The following is a 15,433-nucleotide window of genomic DNA, read 5'->3' as shown; positions in this document are numbered from 1 at the left end:
CTTCTGCTAATAGGTAGTCTAGTGCCAGTCTATTTTGGTATATGGCAGTTCGCATCTGTGTTTGTTGGACTGCTATTAAGTCTAAGGCTGAGGCTGTCTCATTGGTAATTATTTCAAGCACTGCTTGCAACCTAATTATTCTATTGAGCATATAAACAGGTGTTCGATATCCCCAGCTACCATCTTGTGCCCATGTTGCTGGTCCATATGTTTCTATTATGCGTTGTGGGGGCCATTCATCCTGCCCCCAATTCTGAGTTCCTCCCATTTCGATCGTTGTTCGTTTCTTTCTCCTCAATTCATCATATAGCCGGACCCCCAGCCCAGCTGCCTGTGTATTAGACAGCAAGAAAAAGAAAGGCATTACATATCCAACATAACAGACTCCTGACCAGTTTGGAGGTAATCTTCGGTAAGCATGTTTCCCACAAATCCAATAATGGCCCTCTAAGGCCCAAGCCCCGTTGGCAAAGGGACCGTCCCATGTTTCATCACCTTGTGGTGTTTCATAGTATAGCGGATCTTCTGTGCCCCATGGTCCTCCTGAGGCGTTTAAATCCCCATTGGAGTCACAATAGTCACATTCAAAGGCCTCTGCATCCGGATGCCATTTACAGTTACATCCTCCCTCTCTTATCGTTCGGTTTGTAGCTGACCAGAACTTTGTGAAATATGTTCTGGTCCCATTTGAATTTTGCCAAGCCCATTGATAGACTCTTATTACATGGGTTTTGCTGGTAGTATTGTCCCGCTGACAAGCCAGGAACAGAGAATCTTTAAAACCCCCCTTGTTGCCAATCTCTCTTGCCGCTGCCCTGCAACCAGCATGCCAAGGTTCATGGAAGGAACATCTTACCCAGGTGCCATCTCTAAGCTTAATGTGTGTTTGGTTCCATCTTCCTTGGTACCTCCGGCAATTATAAGGAGTACACAGTGAGTCATAACAATCCATTCCTGGTGATAATGTCCACTCACATTCACTTTTCCCTAAATATTTCCCTCCCGATTTGGTTCTGTTCAGGCAATAATTCCCTTTTCCTGGGTACAATATTTTCCATGCAGCTCCCTCTTCTGCCCAGACCTTTGTTCCATGGCGTACTGTACATAAGCTACTCACCAGCCACTTAGGCTGCACAGGCCGGGCTACCCATGGCCATTCTTCAGATCCCCTCGGGCTTCCACATACCCAGCAATTACTCAAATTAAAGCTTTTTGCTATTTCATTCCCTAATGTTACAAATTGGTTATCTTCCATTTGACTGTAACACAGAGGGATGGTCACAAGGTTCATTAGTATGGTAGCATAAAACCTGCCAAGGTCTGGCACAGCCTTCCCTCCCATCTCTCAACGCCTACTGGATTGCAGCCAGCAGCGGAGACCGCTCACAGAAGAGGAGTGAAGAGACTGAGCCAGTCTTGCCCTTGGCTCTAGTTTTTAGAACCTTTGCTGGTAACCTCCCCAGGTATTACACTTTTATTTCATTACTCTCGATTTTACCAATTCTGTCTTTTAAGAGTCAATTTCAGTGGATCGCTTCCCTGGGTTACTGTCCACTCTCCAGGAGGTGGGGCTATTGGTCCTTTTACCCGTGTAGCACGTGTCCACCCCTTCTCCTTAGTTCGCACAGCTGCTTCTGTTGTCAGGAGTACCAGGAAAGGTCCTTCCCACGCTGGAGTCAGAGTATCCTCTTGCCAGGACTTCACTAGTACCCAGTCTCCAGGCTGTATCTGGTGTAGTTTGAAATCCAGTGGAGCCGTCTGAGGCAGCAATCCACGCTGTCTCAAATCTGTAAGAGATTGGGCTAATCCCCACAGGTAATTTTTAAGAAAGACATCATTAATTTCAGGAATTGGCACACCTTCTTCCCTTCCCAGATATGGAAGTCCGAATAGCATTTCATAGGGAGATACTCCTAAATCCTTCCTTGGAGCAGTCCTAATTCTCAACAGGGCTAGGGGCAGGCATTTGGTCCAGGGCAACTTAGTCTCTATTACCAGCTGGGTGATATGTGTTTTGTGGTTTGATACTCTATGATATCGAGACCATTATGCCCTGGTACCTCTTCCTCTGTCTTCCCATATAAATATTGGGAAGGGTTGATGCTTTTGTCAGTAGTTAAAACTAAGTCATCTTTTTCCATTAAGATGGTTTCGTATTTCAGAATCCTAGAATCAGTCAACCACCGTCCGGATTTTTGGCTTAATATTGTTCTCACTATGTGGGGGGTGGATACTATCAGTGTTCCCCCAAAGGTCAGTTTCCGGCTTTCCTCCACCAGTAAGGCTGTTGCTGCCACCGCTTGCACACAGGTTGGCCACCCTCGTGACACCGGATCCAATACTTTAGATCAATAGGCTACTGGTTGTTTCTGCCCTCCCCAGACCTGGGCTAACGCTCCATAGGCCATTCCACTCTCAACATTTACATAAAGGTGGAATGGCTTTCCTAGGGAAGGAAGAGACAATACAGGTGCTTGTATTAGTTTTTGTTTAAGTTCTTCAAACTGCTGCCGCTCCTCTGCTGTCCACTGGGGGTCTTCTGTCTCTTCTTGCAATTTTTCATACAAAAATTTCACATGTTGGCTAAAATTATCAATCCATAGTCGGCAGTATCCAAGGAGGCCCAAAAACTTTCTTATTTCTTTCTTACTCCTTGGAATTGGAGTTGTTACAATACCAGAAATTCGTTCTGGGTTTATTCTCCTTTTCCCTTCGCTGATCACGTGCCCGAGGTACCTCACCTCCTTTTCTACAAACTGCAACTTAGTTTCTGAGACTCGGAGCCCTTTTTCTCCCAAGTAGTGAAGTAATTTGATGGTTGCAGGTCGAACCTCCATCTCCTCTTCCCCCGATATTAGTAAATCATCTACATACTGAAGCAGCTTGATCCCTGGGGAAAACGAAATTTCCTCAAGTATTTGTTCCAACACTTGCCCCAAAAGGTTGGGTGATTCCGTAAACCCCTGTGGTAACGTGGTCCAGCGGAATTGCTGCCTCCTCCCTGTTACCGGGTCCTCCCATTCAAAGGCAAACATGTCCCGACTTTCCACCGCCAAGGGACAGGTCCAAAAAGCATCTTTAAGGTCTACTACACTGAACCACTTGTGTTCATGAGGTATTTTGCTTAGCAATGTATAAGGATTGGGTACTACCGGGTGACGTGTCTGAACAATTTTATTCAGCTCCCTTAAATCTTGCACTAATCTCCAACTCCCATCCGACTTTCTGACGGGTAAAATAGGTGTATTATAAGGAGACATGCAGGGCTCTAAGAGACCATCTTTCAACAATCCCTCAATTACAGGTTGGAGCCCCTTCCTCCCTTCTAGAGATATAGGATATTGTTTTACACGCACAGGCTGACTTTCTTTCTTTAATTCCACTTTGAGGGGGAGTATGTCCAGTCCTCCCCGGTTTCCCTCCGCCACCCAGACTATTGGATTAATCACTTTTTCATCCTCTGTGGTCAACTTATAAAGCTGCACCATCATCCTATCATCTTTTGGAACTATTCCGATCCCTAACAATATCTGTAAATCCCTCCCCAATAAGTTCGCTCCTACTTCAGGTATCACTACTAAGTCCATTTTTACTTCTCGGTTATTCCCTCGTATAGTTACTTGCTCTACAATAGGGACTGAAAACCCTTCCCCTTTTCTCCCAACCACGTTCGTCGTAAGTTCCCCAATTTCATATCCCTGTGGGATTTTGGTTATACTTGTTCTTTCTGCTCCTGTGTCCACTAGGAATACATATTCCTCCTTCTGGGGTCCTACTTTTAAATTTATCAAGGGCTCAATGTGATGGTTCGACCCCAGAAGGTAGAGCCCCTGACACCCCTATTCTAAAGAATAATCATCCCGCTCCATTACTCGAAACACTCCGTTTTCCTTCTGCCTCATCGGACAATCCCTCTTAAAGTGCCCCTCTCTCCCACAATGAAAACACCTTCTAGGACCTACTTGCCACCCATGAGGGTTCCCCCTCCCAGCTGGTTGAACCTTATATTCTCTGCGCTCACGCTGTGGCCCGCGGCTGGGACCTCTGCCACGTTCACACCACCTCTCTCTCTCTCTCAGGCTGCCGCCCCGTTACTTGTTCCACTGCGGCCACCATCAACTTAGCTTTAGCTTTCTGCTTCTCATCATCTCTCCTGACATACACTTTCTGAGCCTCTCGCAACAATTCATTCAAGCTCCGATCATGCCAGTCTTCCAGTTTCTCTAACTCCTTCTTTATATCAGGCCACGCCTTAGTGACAAAATTAACCTTCAACAACTCTCGCCCCACATCATTCTCGGGATCTATTCCTGAGTATTGTTGCATATTTCTCCTTAACCTTTCCAGCCAATCTGTAGGAGATTCATCTTTTTGTTGCGTGCTTTCAAGGCTTTATCAAAATTCTGTCCTTTTGGGACTGCCTCTTTTATTCCCCTTGTTATAGTTGAATTTTAAGACAAATTGAGTCCGAAATAGATTTATTAAATATTTATTAAGGTAGGAAAGCAAAAGCAGCGCTGGGCGGCCGGGGAGTCGCAGCTCCACCAAAGACTCGCAAATTCAGGCAAGCTAAACGACTCCTTTTATCTTCACAGAGGTCGATTGCAACATCTTCGGTACGCCCCTCAGCTTCTTCCGAGGGGCTTCTTGCTTGGGGCAATTTCGATAAGATATCGTCACAGAATCAGCTTATACAATCTATTCTTTTCAGGGTTGATTGGTACAATGGCACACGTTAGCAAGACATTAACGGTTTAACATTCGCTCAAGGTAACACATTCTGATGACATTGTGGTTAAGCCTTTCTTGTCAAACAGGGTGTTCCCATGTTTGGTGTTGCCAGATAACATTGTGGACGTGTATCTTCTGGTTAAATAGGAAGTTCTCAAGACTGCTACAATGGGTTCGTTCCTCTTGCTTAACCTGTTTGATCAGCAAATTACCCTTAGTTACTTATTACAATCCCCCCTTTTTTTTATTTATAAGTGATTTGCTGATCAAACCTAGACAATACCTCACAAGCGGCATCTAATTCAGGATTTTCGTTTGGTATAATTTTCATTTCCAGTTCTGATTGCTTCATCAGCATTAGCTGCACTTTTTCTAACCTGCCTTTAAAAAAGGTTACAAGTTTATTAATGACACAGGGTCCAAAAGTCAGAGCCAATAGTAACATTATGAGGGGTCCCGCCAAAGTAGAAATTAAGGTAGTCAGCCATGGTGACCAAGATTCATACCAGGAGGACTGAGCCTCTCGTTCCCGTTTTCTTTTCTCTAATCCTTCTCTCAGCTTAGCTAACGAATCTCTTACTACCCCTGTATGGTCAGCATAAAAGCAACATTCTTCACCTAGGGCAGCGCATAATCCTCCGTTTTGCATGAACAAAAGGTCCAATTGAAGGGTTGATGTTTATTTTCTAAAGTCGTGGTAATTAATACCATTAATAGGATACCAGCTTTCATTTCCCCCACTGTTCAGTACCTCTCTGCCTTCCTCGTCTACTCTTTTGCGGAGAGCAACGGGATATTAATATCTTCTCGGCAGCAGCAGGTAGTCTTCAGGGGGATTTTGCTGTTATCCTGTCAATAATTTCCAAGGTCTAAAGAGTTAGTTACCTCTCAAATATATTTCCACCTGTTTGGTTGTTGTGCCCGTTTCCAGGCAAATCTTATAACACACTGTCTTAAAACTCTATACCAGTCTGTTTCATATATTTCCCAAAGCTCGGGTATTGACAATTCCCACCCACAAAATAATTTACGAATCTCTGCTTGAGCCCGTTGTTCCCTGGTATGTGTCAAATTATTGCGACATTTCATACAATAAGGTTGTCTCTTAAATGAAACACAGGACCATTCTTTATCGCAATTTAAACATCGGCAAACAACCCAACATAAATGTCCGGAAGTGGGGTGTTTCACGCAGGGTATTCTACGGAGATCTCCTATACTGGGCGATTCAGGTATTTCTGTCTCTGTTTCACAGCAAAAAGGAAAAACCTGAGGAGTTCCTGTCAGTTTGTATAATCCAGCCCCCCCCGTTTGGTCAGGTATTCTCTCCTCACTCCAAGGTGCAAAATATACTTTTCGTAGGGTATTTCCAGGTGGTATTTGGAACCATTGATGTAAACTATTTCTTGCTTCCCTTCTGGAGTGGTTCATTTACCGGTCTCGTTTTTCCTTATCTTCATTCGGAGGTCTCCTGGTTCTGACGTTACGGTCCACCTTTCTGGGAAGATAGGTCCCTTAATTCTGCTGGCATGAGTCCATCCTTTTTCTGCTGTCCGTACAGCCGTATCTGTGGTAAGTAAAACAACAAAGGGTCCTTCCCAACGGGGTGTTAGGGAGGTTTCTTTCCAGGTTTTGATTAATACCTGGTCTCCAGGCTGGATTTGGTGTATGGAAATGTCCAAGGGAGGTCTTTGTACTACCAAACCCTTCTTTCTTAGTTCCTGTCTCCTTCTTGTAAGTTCTAAAATATATTCTGTTAAAATTTTATCCTCGACCTTTGGGTGCTCTACTAATAATCCAAAGTCATAAGGCATCCCATACAACATTTCAAAGGGGGATATACCAGTATCTGTCCTAGGTTGAGTTCTAATGTAAAGCAAGGCCAGCGGTAGACATTTAGTCCAACTCATTTTTGTCTCCACCATAAGTTTGGTTAGGTGTTTCTTTATTTCCCCATTCATTCTTTCTACTTTCCCGGAACTTTGTGGGTGCCAGGGAGTATGGTATTCCCATTTTGTACCGAACAATTCAGTTGTTTCTTTAATTATTTTGGATGTAAAATGTGGGCCTCGGTCTGAGTCAATTACCGCAATAGTTCCATACCTCGGAATAATTTCTTCCAAGAGGATTTTAATAACTGTCTTTGCAGTAGCCCTTATCACTGGGAAGGCTTCTACAAAGTGCGTAAGGTGATCAACCAAGACTAATAAATACTGATATCTCCCAACCTTCGGTAATTCAGTAAAATCCACTTGTATTTTCTCAAAGGGCCTTTTAGCCAGTTCACGACCCCCTTGAACCTTCTCCCTAAGTTGTCGTTTATTCACTTTGTGACAGGTTAAACATCCCTCTAAGATCCTTTTGGCTAATCCGTATATTCCGATGCAGGCATATTTTGTTTCAAACTGATCCACTAAAGCCTGAATTCCCCAATGGGTTTTATGGTGTAATTTATTTAGTATTCCTCTGGCTAATCCCTTTGGAAGAATTTCCCTACCATCTGGTAGCAGCCATTTATCGCCATCTCTTTTTGCTCCAATTTGTTTTAGCTTATCCAATTCTTGGAGAGTGAAAGTCTTCTCTATTTTTAGCCTCTCAGGTTCCTCTCCCAAGGTCTGAACCATTAACAGGGCAGCCCGTTTTGCCTCTGCGTCGGCTAGATTGTTTCCTCTTACTGTATGGGTTAGTCCCTTCTGATGTCCTTTTACATGGACTATGGCTATCTTTAGTGGACCTCTTAAGGCCTTTAAAACTTCTTGGATTAGTTTTTCACGGACTAATCCCTTTCCCTGGGTGTTAATTAAGCCCCTCTCTTCCCAAATTTTTCCAAAGGTATGCACCACCCCAAAGGCATACTTTGAATCCGTATAAATGGTTCCAATTTTATTTTCTAAAAGTTTTAATGCTCTCATCATAGCATATAACTCACATGCTTGTGCGGACCAAGCTTTATTTAATGGTCCTGACTCTTTTATCTGAAAGGTATACCCGTCCACAATAGCATATCCCGATTTCCGTTGTCCTTCAACCACTCGTGAGGAACCATCCACAAATAATTTCTCCCCTTCGCCTAATTCATCTTCCTCTAAATCCTCCCTTATCTTAGTTTGCAAATTTATTAGTTGGAGACAGTCATGTGTCAAATCTTCCCTAGGTTCCCCATATAAAAATTGGGCAGGATTCTGAACAGAGGTGGTTTCCATTTCTAACCATGGGGAGTTAATCAAAATTCCCTCATATTTTAGTAATCGACTGTCTGTAAGCCACTTATCAGCTCGTTGTTGCAATACTCCTCGAATGTTATGGGGGGTGTATACCTTTAGTTCACCTCCTAAGGTGACCTTTCCAACTTCTTCTACCAATAATGCAGTGGCCACTATTGCTTGTAAACAAGTGGGCCACCCGCGGCTTACAGGATCTCGTATTTTAGAATAATATCCTACAGGCTTTCTCTGCCCTGCCCACCCTTGGGTCAGAACCCCATAAGCTGTCTCGTTATCCACATTGATAAAAAGTTGAAAGGGTTTACGGATATCAGGTAAACTGAGGACAGGTGCTTCCACCAGGTTTCTTTTCACGTTCTCCCAGCGCTTCTCATCTTCAGGGGTCCATTTTACTAACCCATTTTTAGTTAGCTTTTCGTACAAGAATTTTACTTTACTGCTGTAATTTTCTATCCACTGTCGACAATACCCTAACAATCCCAACAGCTGTCTTATCTGTCTTTTATTAGTGGGCGCTGTTAGGGATAAAATTCCTTTCACTCTTTTGGGATCTAATTTCTTGTGTCCCTTTGTGAGCCAATGTCCCAAATATTTTACCTCTTCTTCAGTGAACTGCAATTTGGACTTAGAAACCTTTAACCCCTTGAGGCCCAAAAAGTTTAATAATTTGATGCTCTCATTTCTGACTTCTTCTTGAGTTTTTCCTGCAATCAATAAATCGTCTACGTATTGAATCAGGATTAATCCCTGACTTAATTCGTAGGATTCCAATAATTGTTCCAGAGTTTGTCCAAACAAATTTGGGGATTCTGTGAATCCCTGGGGCAAAACAGTCCACCGTAATTGTTGTTTTCTATGGGTTCTGGGGTCCTCCCACTCGAAAGCAAAATAGTATCTACATTCTTCTTCTAAGGGACAGGCCCAAAAAGCATCTTTTAAATCTATAACACTATACCATTTATATTCTGGACTTAGCCGATTAAGTATAGTGTGTGGGTTAGCCACCACAGGGAACCGGGTAATGGTTCGTTCGTTTATGGCTCTCAGATCTTGTACTAAGCGATAAGACCCATCCGGCTTCTTTACGGGCAATATGGGAGTGTTGTGAGGAGACATACAGGGTTCTAAAAGTCCTTGGACCAAAAGTCTCTCAATTACTGGCTGCAACCCTTCTCTCCCTTCTCTGGAGATGGGATACTGTTTTATCCTAATTGGCTGGTCTGGGTCTTTTATAGAGACTGTGATCGGTTTGATATTTAATTTTCCCACCGATCCAGGGCTATACCAAGTTTCTGGATTAATCTTGGCTTCATCTTCAGCGGTTAATAAGCATAACTTTACTTTTAACATCTCTTGGTCTACTTCCAAATTAATTCCTAATTCCACCATCAGGTCTCGTCCCAAAAGGTTATATTCAGCTTCTGGGACCAATAAAAATGTTCCCACCCCATCTTTATTTGGGGCTTCTATTGCTACATTCCTTATCAGGGGCACCTTGAAAGGTTCCCCTTTTGCACCAATTACTTGGAGTTTATCCTTTGATTCAACACATCCAGATGGTAACTTTTGGACGGTTGATCTTTCGGCACCCGAGTCCACGAGGAACTCGAACACTTCATGCTGAGGACCCAATTTCAATTTTATCAAGGGCTCGGTAACCTTAGGGGTCCCCAGCAAATAGAGCCCCTGACCCCCCTAATCTTCCTTAAAAATCTCCTCATCCTGCATTCTTTTCCGACAATTTCTCTGCAGATGTCCCTTCCTGCGACAATAAAAACATTCTATGTCCTGCGAACCAAATCTCCTTCTTCTCGGTTCTACTGGGCCCTTCCAGGGACTTTCTCTTCTCTTTCCCTGGCTTTGCCCTTCCCTTACAGCAGCCATCAGGATTCTGGCTTGTTTCTTCTGACTTTCTTCTTCCCTTCTCACATACACCTTCTGAGCTTCTCGTAGTAACTCATCTAACCCCCTCTCCTGCCAGTCTTCTACTTTCTCTAACTTTCTTCTTATATCTGTCCAAGATTTAGCTACAAATTGAGTTTTCAGCAGGGCTTGACCCACTTGGCTATCGGGGTCTAACCCAGAATATAGCTGTAAACTCTTTCTCAATCTTTCCAGCCATTCGGTGGGGGTTTCATCTTTCTTCTGTTGTTCATTAAAGGCCTTATTGATATTTTGCCCTCTAGGTACAGAATCCCTAATCCCCTGAATTATCATATCACGGAGATCAACCATGTTATTTCTATGTGCGGGGTCTTGATTGTCCCAATTGGGCCTCTGTAAGGGCCATTTTACATCCCCGGCGGGACCATGCTGATGCCTCTGATCCCAGTGTCTCATGCCTGCCATTCTGATCATTCCTCGTTCTTCGTTTGTGAACAAGATCTTTAAAATAGACTCCATCTTGTCCCAAGTATAAATGTTAGGCCCGAGGAATTGATCAAAACGTTCTGCTACCCCTAATGGGTCCTCTAACAAGTGTCCCATTTCTTTCTTAAATTCCCTCACATCCCCGGAGCTGAGGGGTACAGATACAAATCCAACTCCGGGTTGTGGTCCCCCCATAGCAGTCTCCCTTAAGGGATACAATAAATTTTCCTCCCTTCTTTCTCTGATTTGACTTCTAGTTATTCTTCGATTAGAAGGAGGAGTCTCTTCCTCAGGTTCTGTAGGTGCTGTTGGAGGGAGATCTTGCTCAGGACCTTGTGGTGGCGGAGGAGGGGGGACATAGGGTGGGGGGGGACACTGGAGGTTCGTCTATGTCCCACCTTTTCTTTTTATCATTTTTCTTTTCCTTTAATGGAAACAAATTAGCGGCCTGAGCCGTGCTCAGGATCCATAAAAAGGCATATTCACTCTCCTCCTTACTAAACAGTCGTTTGTTGTTAACGTATATGTTTAATTGTTGGCATATCCAATCCTCTAAGGATCCATGAATTGGCCAATATAAATCTTTTCTTATCTGTTTTCCTCCCCATATTTCCATACAATAATAGACCAATTTCTCCTTGGATTTCCCTTTTAGGGAAGGGGAACTACCCCAATATCGAATCATTAGGCCTAATGGGCTATCTTGGGGTATATCAGGGAGCCCACCCCCACCCCGTATCTTCTGTATGGAACCAGAAGCCTTACTTTTCTTCTGTCCCATCTTCCGGGAGTGCCTTCTCTCACTCAAGTTTCACTCGCTTCCCTCCGTTCGTGGCCCACGCCCTCGCGGACAATGGGAACCGCACTATTAGGAGGTCCACACTCACTTCGTCCGGTGGGCTACTAAGCCCAGTGGACGTCTCAGTCACTCGCACCCCAGGTACCCAATCCCCGACCGAACGGAACCGCAATATACTTACTCACTCCCGAGTCTTCGTCCGGCTCTTTGTGCACAAAAATTACGGGGAACTGCAGTTTCTCCTTTCTCTTTCTTTTTGCTTTCCTATCTCAGTTCGGAAAATCCAGGTGAGCTAAGTCGGAATCTCCTCCAGGATCATCCGAAGATGGGGGCGCCCTCCCAGAGTTGAATTCTGAGTTGGCTGTCTGGATCCGAGTCACGGCACCAAATTTGTTATAGTTGAATTTTAAGACAAATCGAGTCCGAAATAGATTTATTAAATATTTATTAAGGTAGGAAAGCAAAAGCAGCGCTGGGCGGCCGGGGAGTCGCAGCTCCACCAAAGACTCGCAAATTCAGGCAAGCTAAACGACTCCTTTTATCTTCACAGAGGTCGATTGCAACATCTTCGGTACGCCCCTCAGCTTCTTCCGAGGGGCTTCTTGCTTGGGGCAATTTCGATAAGATATCGTCACAGAATCAGCTTATACAATCTATTCTTTTCAGGGTTGATTGGTACAATGGCACACGTTAGCAAGACATTAACGGTTTAACATTCGCTCAAGGTAACACATTCTGATGACATTGTGGTTAAGCCTTTCTTGTCAAACAGGGTGTTCCCATGTTTGGTGTTGCCAGATAACATTGTGGACGTGTATCTTCTGGTTAAATAGGAAGTTCTCAAGACTGCTACAATGGGTTCGTTCCTCTTGCTTAACCTGTTTGATCAGCAAATTACCCTTAGTTACTTATTACACCCTGATTACTAATCTTCTGTAATCAGACATATTATTCCTCCCCTCCGCATTATTCTGATCCCAGGCAGGCCTGGTCACAGGGAATTTCTGTTCCCCTAGGACTCCCCCAGGGATATCGGGAGGATTTTCTCGCTCCCAAATTCTAATACCCGCAGCCCGGATCGTTTGTCTTTCTTCCGGTGTGAACAGGGCTCCTAAAATGAACTGCATTTCATCCCAAGTGTAAAGATTAGGGCCCAGAAACTGGTCGAGCTGCTCTGACAACCCTAAAGGGTCCTCTAATAACTTTTTCATCTCTTTCTTAAATTCCCGCACCTCGGTGCTAGTCAGAGGTACATTCACAAAGCCCACCCCCCCCGGGGCTCCCGGCATGGGTACCTCTCTCAAAGGGAACATACCCTCCTTATGTTCCCCTTTACAAGACGGCAAAGGAAAATTCCGAACATCCCTTACTATCTGATCTAATTCAGTGACCCGGGTTCTCCGAGTCTCCCCGAGCAGAGGGGCACCCGGTCTCACAGAGTCCCCCCCCTTCCCGTTCATTATCCTCCTCCTCCCCCCCCCAATCTTCTTCTGTTTCGTCGAATTCAGGGTTGTATGGGGGTGGCAAATGATCCAGAGGTTCCCAACTTTCTTCTCTCTTCTTAATCTTCTTTCCCCCAAGGTCTTTTGTCATGAATAAGGAGTGAGACCTCCTCCAACATGAAGCATATTCAATTTCTTCTTGGTTTACTGGAGTCTTACTACATACGTAGAGATTCAAAGCCTGGCACAACCAATTCTCCATTGACCCGAACTGCGGCCAGTACAGTGGGTCAGATCTAATAGGTTCTTTCACCCACTCAAACATACAGTACTGTATCATTGTTTTTTTATCTTTTCCCCGGGTGCAACCCTGCCCCCACTTCCCGAGCATCACCCCTAAAGGACTGTCGGGTGGAATGCTCGCACCAGGACTTTCAAGTCCTTGATTCTTTATAGCCTTCTCTCTGCTAGGCCTATTTCCCATTTTACTTTCCCGTGGGACTTTTTCACCTGGAACCGTTTCGCTTCGCCCCTTCACTGGCCGGTCTCCTCGCGGAGAAACGGAACCGCAGTTAGAAGGGCTCCACACTCGCTCCGCAGACAATTCTGCGTCTCACACACACAGTCCCAATCCCGCTATCCCAGCCGCCCGAGTAGTACTTAACAGTCAATTTTCTTACCCGGGTCCCGTGCACAGAAATTATCGGCTGCCGCGCGTAACTCAATCCCGTTAACTCAATTCTTCCCTTCCCCTCCTTTGCTCCGGGAGTCCTCTGTCCGGATAGGACCCGCTGCCCCTCACGGGATGAGACAGTGGGTTGGAGACCACTGAAATCAGCGGGGCGCGCCGTCCCCTCTTCGCTGTCTCACCTCGCAGGAACAGGAGCGCTGGCTCCCGGACGAGCCCCCAAATTGTGAGAAACACCGGCTCACACTTACAATTTTAAAGAGGACGAAGTCACTGGAGCAAAGGTTTATTGTACGAAGCAGCGCTGAATCGGGTGCATCTCAAAGGAGAGGCACACACATCTTTAGTTTTTTAGAAATGTTATACCTTTCTTTCCCGGCCGCCTGAATACCTGTCTCTCTTCTCATTGGCTGAGAAGTTGGAGCTCACATTCTTCCCGACCGCCTAAAGACACAAACCTTTAATTAACAATACATTGTTTCACAGTCTCTGCTAATATCTACTGTCTAATGTTAGTAGTTACAAACATCCCGGTGGTCATCTTCTTGACCTAGTGTCCATATCCTTCTTTTCTTCAGTCACCCCCCAGGTGGCCTTTATCCACTTATCACCTTCCACCGTCCTTTGTTCGCTTATCAGTCTACCATCAATTCGGTTCTCTTTACCTAAATGGCTTCTTGTAAACCAGAGCCTCTGGGCCATTCCAGGGTACTTGCAAGGATTAGTTAGATGCTATAACCGAGCACACAAATAGAAATATACCAAGTAGCTGAAGCAAAATTCAGCTCATTTCTCACAATCCACCCCCTTTTTATTTATTACATTTTTGCTGAAGCTTATTATCTTCTTCCCATTTATTCAACAATAACTGTAATCTTTCATTTTGTTCTTCTTTTCGGTGATCTCTTTTTCTTAAGACCATTATCCTCTGCGATGTAGCACCTTGATTCACAGCATCCACATTCGATAGACTGGTCACTTGCATTCCTTCTACCACTCTAGAAATTAATCCCACTGCACGAGGAATAAAACAAGGTATGAACAGCAGTCCAGCAAGAGCACGTAATAGAATGAAGCCTACCTTCTTCCACCAAGATATTCCAAAAAAATCATTCCACCAGTTGACATCCATCATAGATTTCCACCTTTGCACTGGGACGTGTGCTAGTTTTCTGATGTTTGCTGCTATATCTCTTACAGCTTGTCCGTTGTCATCAATATGAAGACAACACTCTGATGTGTTAAATTTGCCACATACCCCCCCCTCTTCTGCTAATAGGTAGTCTAGTGCCAGTCTATTTTGGTATATGGCAGTTCGCATCTGTGTTTGTTGGACTGCTATTAAGTCTAAGGCTGAGGCTGTCTCATTGGTAATTATTTCAAGCACTGCTTGCAACCTAATTATTCTATTGAGCATATAAACAGGTGTTCGATATCCCCAGCTACCATCTTGTGCCCATGTTGCTGGTCCATATGTTTCTATTATGCGTTGTGGGGGCCATTCATCCTGCCCCCAATTCTGAGTTCCTCCCATTTCGATTGTTGTTCGTTTCTTTCTCCTCAATTCATCATATAGCCGGACCCCCAGCCCAGCTGCCTGTGTATTAGACAGCAAGAAAAAGAAAGGCATTACATATCCAACATAACAGACTCCTGACCAGTTTGGAGGTAATCTTCGGTAAGCATGTTTCCCACAAATCCAATAATGGCCCTCTAAGGCCCAAGCCCCGTTGGCAAAGGGACCGTCCCATGTTTCATCACCTTGTGGTGTTTCATAGTATAGCGGATCTTCTGTGCCCCATGGTCCTCCTGAGGCGTTTAAATCCCCATTGGAGTCACAATAGTCACATTCAAAGGCCTCTGCATCCGGATGCCATTTACAGTTACATCCTCCCTCTCTTATCGTTCGGTTTGTAGCTGACCAGAACTTTGTGAAATATGTTCTGGTCCCATTTGAATTTTGCCAAGCCCATTGATAGACTCTTATTACATGGTTTTTGCTGGTAGTATTGTCCCGCTGACAAGCCAGGAACAGAGAATCTTTAAAACCCCCCTTTTTGCCAATCTCTCTTGCCGCTGCCCTGCAACCAGCATGCCAAGGTTCATGGAAGGAACATCTTACCCAGGTGCCATCTCTAAGCTTAATGTGTGTTTGGTTCCATCTTCCTTGGTACATCCG

The sequence above is a fragment of the Numenius arquata genome, chromosome 28, assembly GCF_964106895.1.
Source record: "Numenius arquata chromosome 28, bNumArq3.hap1.1, whole genome shotgun sequence".
NCBI classification, from domain to species: domain Eukaryota; kingdom Metazoa; phylum Chordata; class Aves; order Charadriiformes; family Scolopacidae; genus Numenius; species Numenius arquata.
Note: the sequence above shows the minus strand (reverse complement) of the source record.